Consider the following 9,845-nt stretch of genomic DNA (forward strand, 5'->3'; position numbering starts at 1 on the left):
GTGGTGGGGGTGGTGGGGGTGGGGCTTCCTTCGGCAACCCCATGTCGGGGCTTACACATGGTAAAGGGGCTAGCTACGCGCCTGTCGTTTAATAGGATTCGTAAAAAAATGGGATGACTATCAAATAAAAACAGTGCGCCAATTTCAGGTGCATGTTGAATTTTTAAATAAGTAACACTTTTGGGTAACAAGAACTTTTCATAATCCATACTTACATGTACCAACCTGAAGAAAATGTTTAGAAATAGAAAGAACAGTGCGCCCTTCAATGGCAATAACCCAGAGCGATGTTTAACGGTGTCGTGTTCTGCAGGAGAAGCCGAGAAGCAGTTTTTATTGACGTCAACATGCTTAAAAATTGTCCGAATATCATACACGTGTCTGTATGCAGCATGTTTTTCTTGACGTCATTTGAACATGATTAGTTACAGTATAATGAAGTTTGTCACCCTTCTAATTTGTAACCCTCTTTTCTTGCCGGGTCTATGTTTCTAAAGACCCCGCTCTGTCGGGGTCTATAAAAGCACGTTCGTTCACGTAGGGGAGATAACTTAAACCAGAAGCTCTCCAAAGATGGCGTCCGACACACACAAGCGTTAGGAGGTTTGGCAATCATTCACAGGATGAAATACAAATACAACGATAGTTGTGTATTGTGACTCTTGTCCGAAATATTGCCGAAAAGGTGTCCGGTAGGTGCTATTTTGAGTAGCTGTCAAGTTTAAGTCAAACTCATGATCACAAAATGACATAAAATTTGGCAGAAAAACAGTTATAAAAGTTTGTCAGAGTGACAAATTCGTTATCTCTGGGTTAGGAGGGTCTACCCAGACCAAGAGATAAATACATGTAGTAATGTATTGCTGCTTGTTTGTTTGTCTGTTTGAGGCTGAAAATTATTTAAACAGCTAAGGTCATATGAGGATGGGTGCTAAAGGAGACACGCCGTCAGGGTTATAAAAGTGAAAATACAGATGTTCTTTTTAACAAACCAAACGAAAAAAAGGAAAGAAATGTAAGATGATATGATCATCGCGTGTTTCCTTTAAAGTACATTCTATGTAACCATGCTAGTGCACGTTCTGAAAACTTCCCTGTGATTTGCAAATCTCTCAACTGTTTCATTTGAAATAAACATCTTTTTTCTTTTCTTTTTTCAAGATTTTCAGAACATGTACATTATACAGAACATCACATCAACACACATCCACACATTCACACATATCAACTTTCAGACTGCCAAATTTGAGAAGAAAATGAGTAAAATAAATAACTGCTGCGAGCATTTGTCAATATTTTGTTTTTTAAAGTACATTAAAATAAACATCTTGATTATAGAAATGCGTCTGTGTTTATTGTTTATTGTCTGCCGACTTGAGAAACCGATTGGTGACTGTAAGTGAAGCTTGTGAGGTCTTAAGACCTATGACTGGAGATAGGGTCTTTATCATGGCGTGTTTTGTCAAAGTTATTGACTTTAATTAACCATAATTATACATTTATACAGCGGTCGCGAGTTATATTCTTTGGTTGTAATCATTTTTCGTGCATTCACGATAAATTAACAAATCATGAGGCATAATTATATAATCTTTCCAAATAAATCGAGGTTAAACTAGCAAATAAGGACAACTGCCCACAGCGCCAGAAATGATAAAACCATACCGCTTGTTGTGAAAAGTGACAACTGTTTGCTCGCGCAAAATATTGCAGACTAATTTAAATACTTGGGTGGCTATTTACACTCGGTCTAATAAAAACCAAAAAAAAAACCCCAGTATGCCGGTTGGCGGATTCCGGTAAGTTTTCATGTGGCGATAGAAATTGTGTGTGTAGGAGGTAATGTATATCCGGATAGGGCTAAGAACGATTGATTTAAGCTTTGTTCAACAAAAAAATAACAGTGAATGCATAAGTGACTAATTTTAGCAACGTGTATTGTTATATACTCTTTAGAAAACGTGTTAAGTTACTTATTATTACAAATCAGAAGTCGTTGTTGTTAGGTTTTCTGCCATATGGGCGAGTCTGAGGTATATTTCAGCTAAGGTCATATGAGGATGGGTGCTAAAGGAGACACGCCGTCAGGGTTATAAAAGTGATAATACAGGTGTTCTTTTTAACAAACCAAACGAAAAAAAAGGAAAGAAATTTAAGATGAAATGATCATCGCGTGTTTCCTTTAAAGTACATTCTATGTAACCATGCTAGTGCACGTTCTGAAAACTTCCCTGTGATTTGCAAATCTCTCAACTGTTTCATTTGAAATAAACATCTTTTTTCTTTTCTTTTTTCAAGATTTTCAGAACATGTACATTATACAGAACATCACATCAACACACATCCACACATTCACACATATCAACTTTCAGACTGCCAAATTTGAGAAGAAAATGAATAAAATAAATAACTGCTGCGAGTATTTGTCAATATTTTGTTTTTTAAACTACATTAAAATAAACATCTTGATTATAGAAATGCGTCTGTGTTTATGTTTAATTAATGCATTAATGTTATGTCTGTTTGAGACCATGTAGTTAATTACACTGAAGACTACACCAATGCCCGTTGTCAGTATAATGTGACCGGGTGGGGTGTCTACCTGGGTGTCTTCGGCAGTATGTTTCAGTGAGGTAGCACTATAAAGCCGGCATCAGTTCCGCGCTATCACAAGGAGGCAAACACGAACATATCGCATCCTCCCAAAACACACACACATACACTACACGCATGCATCTTGCACACAGGGAAGGCCGTCCTTACATGTAAATGACCATAGCTGTTGATATGACGTTAAACAATACTAAATCAAACAAAACACAACACCAATGAATGAATGTAATTATTATCACCTTGTTGTTGACCAGTAGTAATGAACAAGTTGGCAACAGGAAATAAAATATTTTCAAATATGTGCATGAAAAAAATAAAAAATAACTTGATGCTTCTAGAAGATAAATGATGAACAAGTATTTTCTCTGTATTCTTCATGTGTACACTCTCAAATCTTATGAATGGCAAGTGTTTATATAAATATATATACATAATATAGAAAATAAACATACATCTTTCAGATCGTCGGCTAGGCCTTTCTGCCTTCTAGGGCTTCTTCAGGCGGATTGATTGTAATACATAATATATATAAATTTCAATCAAATTCAAATTTCCAAATTGACTAGTTACCCGAGATCAATTTCTGAACCAATTCAGTAAAAAAAGAATATCTAAAAAAACCGGTATACATCAAAATAAAATACAAACATACCAATATTTTCCCTCTCTCTTCAGATTTCATCTAAAGTCCACGCGGCCATTTGAACAGTACAGAACGACGTAAGTAGTACAAAGAAAACAGACACAGCTCAGGAATGAACATCGACGAAGTTCATATAGACGGCATGCATTTCATAAACCGTTTGACGCTACGAAATGTGTAATATATCAACGACAACAACACTATAAAAAGGCAAAACTGGAGGAACAAAAGCTTAAACATCGAAAGAGTAACAGAAATAGAAGTAAAAGAAAGAAAAGAAATGAAATACTTCGGTCAGAATCATCACCATATGATTACGGCACAAGAAAAACAAGAAAAGACAAAATACCTAAGGATACTAAAAAGCATATGTATGAAATATTGGTAGTAACAAGGAAGACACCAAGAGAGACACATGGCGCACGTGCTCACTGTTCACATATCACAGACTGAAGCATATATAAAATTCAAAGCCAAATATTCCCATATAAGCGTTTCGCAAAGAAGCTTCGGGAAGTGTAAACTGTACTTCGTGCGCTTAAAGCTAACATTTAAGACCAGCAGACGTGTTTTTGCCGCAATCATGTGGAAATACGTTCTGTGCTCAAATCACGTATGGATTTCAAGGGAAAAATTAAGAAGATAAAACCATGACACAAAAAGGTTTCGTGTTTATGAACATGTAAGCGAGTTGATTTGTGATACGTTATGCTCGTAAGAAATATCTTGAGCGCATCTTTTTTGGATGTGGAGTATCGAATGTTCGTTTCTCTGCCAAAGAAACAGATATGTATTGTGTAACACTATATATGAAGTGCTCTATATGATTGGCCTGTGTTGAAGGAGGAAACGTAGAGACGCTGTGTTTATTCGGTCGGCTGCTACACATAATAAAAGTATGCAGGAATGCTGGACCCATATCAACATTTACAAGGATTATATTACTGTTAATGTTATGTCACAGTAACATAATACACCTGATCTATTATGCATAATTCCGGGAAGCACAAATGTTTACCGGGTTCTAAGAATGTGCCGATTTTTTTGCTTTTCTTTTTATACCATTTTTGGTCGATTTAATGAAAACATAAAGTTGATAGATGCGAGTTGTGTCCAAGCACTATGACACAAAGCAATGACGGGGAATTACGCAACATTTTTTCATTCTCCCATTTATCATTAACAAAGAGAAGTTTAAGGACGCGGATGTGGGGGAAAGATGGCGTTGATTGAGCCAGCATAGTTTTTAACCTGTGTTATATTTTCGAACTAGGGTTTCTAGAACAAACGGACACCCATGTTTCAACATTTTAGAAGTAATTACATGAGCCGATTTCTTTATCAAATATATGTTCCAAGACTTGTACACTGAAGCTTTACCGGACATGAAATTATTATCATTCATTTTATATCATACATCCTCTCTCATGATATGAGTGAGATATATTTCTGTCATTCCTGTGCGTATATGCCTATTCAGATAAAGAAAGTGGTGGAAGAAATTGCTATCTTACAGCTTGTTTCACGTGCGTAACATAAAAAAACGAAAGCAATGACGTAACGACACGAAATCAGTAACATTATGATGCAGAAATTGTGATGCCTTTTTGTGGTTTCTGAGCAAAATATGGTGACAAGAATGAGAGGTGTAGGATAGAAAAATCCACCCACAGGATTTTCAAAATGGTGAAAGACTGTCGGCAAGCCTCGGGTTTCACTCAGTTTAAAAAATATCCTCGGGTGGAATTTCCCTATCGTACACCCATGGGAATGAAAAAGTGTAATCATCAATCATTACAATAATGTGCAAGGGACATGGAAAGTGAAATAATGATAAATAAGACCTTAAAATGAAATAAATTAAATAATAGATGTTTTTTGGTATTAGATGCGACCCCACGTGTTTTATGTTTCACATAAAATACCAATTCCTTCATAACAAAGACTCTAAACTCATAAAGAGGATACAACGGATCTACATGATCCTATCAATAATATTAATGATTATATATAAAAGGTTACACGATTCAAAAAAATGTGAGCATAACTGGTATTGGTTATTATGCACATTATCTGTATATCAACGAAGCATGGCTCCAGTGACCCCACAAAGTATTAATACACACAGTTATGCAATTATCGGGTGATGGAAAATATAGAGATATTCCGGATCGTGTCGTTACATGATGGCGGAGCTAATTTAAGTGGTGTATGTTCAGAAGGTGATTAACTTAATAATTCTTTAACGACATTTTTCAACCTCTAGTAATTTGGTCAATATTCAAAGTAAAAGCTTGTAATTTTACTCTTCTAAAATCTTTGCTATCTGGAACATTTTAAGATACACGCAAAAACATTTTGCGCTAATCACCGATTAAGCTAATCACTATTTGAACAACTTGGCCCTGGTTGTAATCCAGACTGATATTTGTAATGAAATGTATTTTCAAGTCGATCATTAAAGAGGAACTGAAATGAAACTCTTCCTACCGTGATTAATACAGTTGGTTTAAACAATATTTTGTTTACAAATATGCAGTACATAATATATAATTATATAAAATGTAATATTAGAGATCTGACAACAAGAGTAGGCTCTTATACAGTATTAAGCCATCTCCCAGTACAGGGTATATAGTTGTTGGTCTATAATTACCAGGCGTGTTTAGCAAATTTGTAAAGAAAGGCAATATTAATGTTTTTCTAATGTTTAAGGCAAACATCTTGGTCAAACGAGCCACTGAAGACAATAGAATTTATCTTGTTCTTCGCTTATTTGTGTCGTCTCGCACGAAGACAACGCCGTATGGGTAAACTAATGGTTATGTTGAAAAATGAGCTTATTAGACGTTGCATAATTTGGAAAGCGTGATGAATGTTTTAGTGAGTTTACATTTTATAGAGTAATTACGCTTTATTGATGAAGTGACAAAGGCAAATTTTTTTATAGTCTCGCAACAACGCTTGCCTTCTCAATGCATCGTAATTGAAGGATGGGCTAAACTTCATTCCGTATTGTTGCGACGTAGTAGTTTAGATAAGTATATGCCATTTAGAAAAGCAGTAAATCCCTCGATTGAACAGAAAAAGAATAATTAAAGGCATAAAACAACTTTTCCGCTCAGCCCTTAACACGCCAGATGTTTGCTCTTTTAAGAGGACAAACCGGTTTGTCTTCTTTGAAATGTGAAGTGTGCTTGACGAAAATGTTAATAAGGCATCGAAAGCCTTAGTCATGCATCGCCAGACAATTATTTTTACATGAACGTCAAGAGCTAACGCGCATCCGGAAAGGTACAGGTAATTTTGCATATATCTTAGCATTGCTGTTCCTTTATATATAATATATAAAAACTTCAATCTATTTTACAATAATTACGAAACAGGTTGTTTCAACTTATATTAATCACTCTTGATTGCACGGATGCTAGCGCGCGGGGGGTCTTAATGTGGGAGAAAACCGGAGTACCCGGAGAAAACCCACGTTATCGGGCATACATTTATGTCAATGGCTGTCTCCAGGTTTTATTTTTGCTCTACACGACCAAAGTGGTACTTGTTATTATTGTGTAGCAGAGCTATAAATTATTATAATACAAATACACGAATTGTGGCATGACTTCATTAACATATTAAAGTCACATATACACAAATTAAACCTAGTATTACCTTGTTTTGAACCCAAAACGCGATTTTTCATTGTTGTAAGTGCTACCTTACTTTCATAAATCTTGTTAGTAGTTTTTAACGACCATAACTTAATACCTTTTAATCAAGATTCATTAAGCATTGTCCTACAGGACAAACATATTGCGCCCGATCTTGAAACGCTATATCTACTGACCGAGACTAATTCGTAAGAACAATTTGACAGTAACTTCGGAAATCAACAGCACATCCCATCTGATGTCTTCATTATGTTATAAAATATTGTTATAATGAATAGGAGTAAGTTATAGGACAAATGTAACATACTTATTAAGGGAAAATCTTTTAAAAACATCTTCTAAAACAACTTGGTGGTCGGGTGGCGTAGTGGAAAACTTGCCTTTCACCAAGGCGGTCGGGGTTCGATTCCCCGATCGGACATGAATAGGTATGGGGTCATCTGCCCGACTACGTTGGTTTTCTCCGGGTAATCCGGTTTCCTCCCACAACAGAACCCCCGCGCGCTAACATCCGGGCCAACAAGAGTGATTAAGATAAGTTGAAATAACTTGTTTCATACATGTAATTGTTGTAAAATAAATAAAGTTTCTATTTTAATATTATTATAAAACAACAACTGGTGCTATACTGATATCAAACGTTTCTGTACACTGTATTAATTAGACCCAATTTGAAGTGTAATTAGGCACATTTCCCTTGTTGTTCATTAAACGTAGTTCCATTGCTGTAAGAAAAACTTAAAACCTTATATGCATATATATTTTCATCAGTTTACACACAATACCCTTTTTCAGTCTTAACTTTATTATAACAAAACAGCAGGAAGCATTGAAACAAATTGAAAACAATCATTAAGCATTACAGAGTGAATCACAGCTAATTAAGTACCGATAATAAACCATTAGAGGGCTGTTCTCACATTCTATCAATAACACCTGTCAACAAATCTTCGAAAATGAAAGTCAATACCTGATACAATTAAGCAATTGTGAATTCATGATACTAGAAAATAAAACAGATACAATAAAAATGTTAAGGCAGAATTTTAGGTATCAATAGAAACACTGAATTGCTAAGACATAAATCAGATCATAGATAATATGGTTGTAACCGATTTGGTTTCAAACACGAACATATCGCAGCCTCCCAAAACACACACGCATATACATTACACGCATGCATCTTTTTAAAGCATGAAAGTATGAAAGCAAAAACTCTCGTGGCGTATCACGTGTTTTAGTTATGACGTCATGGATTAAACTTGTTCAACGAGAGTCTTGTGGCTCCGCTTCGGTTAACATGAAAAATGCCCCAACGTCAAACACTCAAATGATCACGGTTAATTATTGGCACCATTTTGATTAAAATAGGGCTGTTCCGCCAATTAATGATGTTAAAAGAACGACGCATAAACAAAACGCAGTAAATAAATAAATTATTTAAGAACGAATAAATAAACTCAAACATTTGTTCTGTAGTAAAAATGTAAATATATGGATTGAACGGCGTTTTTAGCGGGCTTCATGCAATATGGATGTAACCGATATCCGTTCATACCGGCATGAAAATTAAAAAGACGCCGTTCATACATACAACTATAAAACAGTTAAGCGAGTTGGGAGAACACATGGAAGTCGTTTAAGATAAGATCTGTTTGGTACTATAAATGAATAAAATGAGGTTTCAACAAAAGTGCTCCGCATCGATATCAATGACTGTTACATTAAGACAGACACAGCACAATTTACAAATACGTCCTCCAGCATTCCACTCTACCAAATACATTAACGTATGCAATTATTTGATGGATAACAAGATCTTTATCGCCAAAAGGACACGCCGACACAATCAGAGAGGTGTTTTAAGATAAAAATAGATAAACTTAATCCTACAAACTAACTTATTTTAGGATATTACAGGAATGCTGTGGCCGAATGAGCACAATACTAATTACACTGTGGTGTTCAGATGTGGTGTTAAAGATGAGGCAGCTCCTACGAATTCCTCAAAATTGTATTGATTAATGTATATGCTAATTGTATTGATTGTATAAGTTGTATATTTATGTACTGCAAATCGCTTTAAAGCGGCTTTGGTTAGCTAGCTAGGGCGCTATATAAAATGGTGTATATTATATTATTATTATATTAAATTATTATATATATATACTTGCAAACAAGTTCAAAAATGTTATACTGATAAAGTAATATGGAAAAAAAACCAAATATGTTTTAATGCATCAGCTATGAGTAAAAAATGTTATTTATTGAAGTGAAAGTCTTACCTTTTTCAACGATGTAAATTCTTCAAATGGAGAGTTTGCTGAGAAACTGCCACCTGTGACGTAGATAACGACCCCAGAGTCAGCCCTATGTACATTGGCTAGGATGTCAGGTGGGTAGGCTTCCCCTCTCTAATTGGATCACCCTGTCTAATCACGTGGTACATGTATGTAGGACTGACAGTATGCACACATTGTATTAACTTCTGACACATCGAGACCTCCCTAGCTGTTTTATCGGGTGTTTAGCTAACATCAAACTTCCTTCACGTGACATTGCGCAATATATTAAGGTGCAACTTGTAATTTGGCTCGGCATGTCATTGCTGATGACATCACTTAATTACTACATAATACCGAAATCTAGCTGGGACTTGATCACATTGTTTAAAACAAAGATAAGAGGAAGTACAGTAAATTAACAAGTGTCCTCAAATCAGGTTCTTGTTAGGTCAGAATACCTTTAACAAGGTCCAACTTTATACATTACTATGCCAATGTTTAGATGCCTATATAACTTGGTTTAAGAACATACGCCAATATAAGTGATATAGGAACACTGACCTAGAAGGGGGAAGCTATAAGTCCCCCGCGACGAATGAGTGGAGCGATGCCATAAATTACCTTGCGTACCTGAGC

The 9,845-nt window shown here is 35.5% G+C and overlaps 1 protein-coding gene across 1 annotated transcript in view; it reads right to left on the reverse strand.

The window, feature by feature from the left end:
* LOC110445657 overlaps positions 1–9,265 on the reverse strand; it is a 60,690-nt gene extending 51,425 nt beyond the window's left edge. The window contains exon 1 of the mRNA XM_021490383.1: positions 9,210–9,265. The gene's annotated coding sequence lies outside the window, so the exon portion shown is untranslated. The remainder of the gene's footprint in view (positions 1–9,209) is intronic.
* Between the last annotated feature and the right edge of the window lie 580 nt (positions 9,266–9,845).

Source organism: Mizuhopecten yessoensis, unplaced genomic scaffold, assembly GCF_002113885.1.
Source record: "Mizuhopecten yessoensis strain PY_sf001 unplaced genomic scaffold, ASM211388v2 scaffold2329, whole genome shotgun sequence".
Taxonomy (NCBI): domain Eukaryota; kingdom Metazoa; phylum Mollusca; class Bivalvia; order Pectinida; family Pectinidae; genus Mizuhopecten; species Mizuhopecten yessoensis.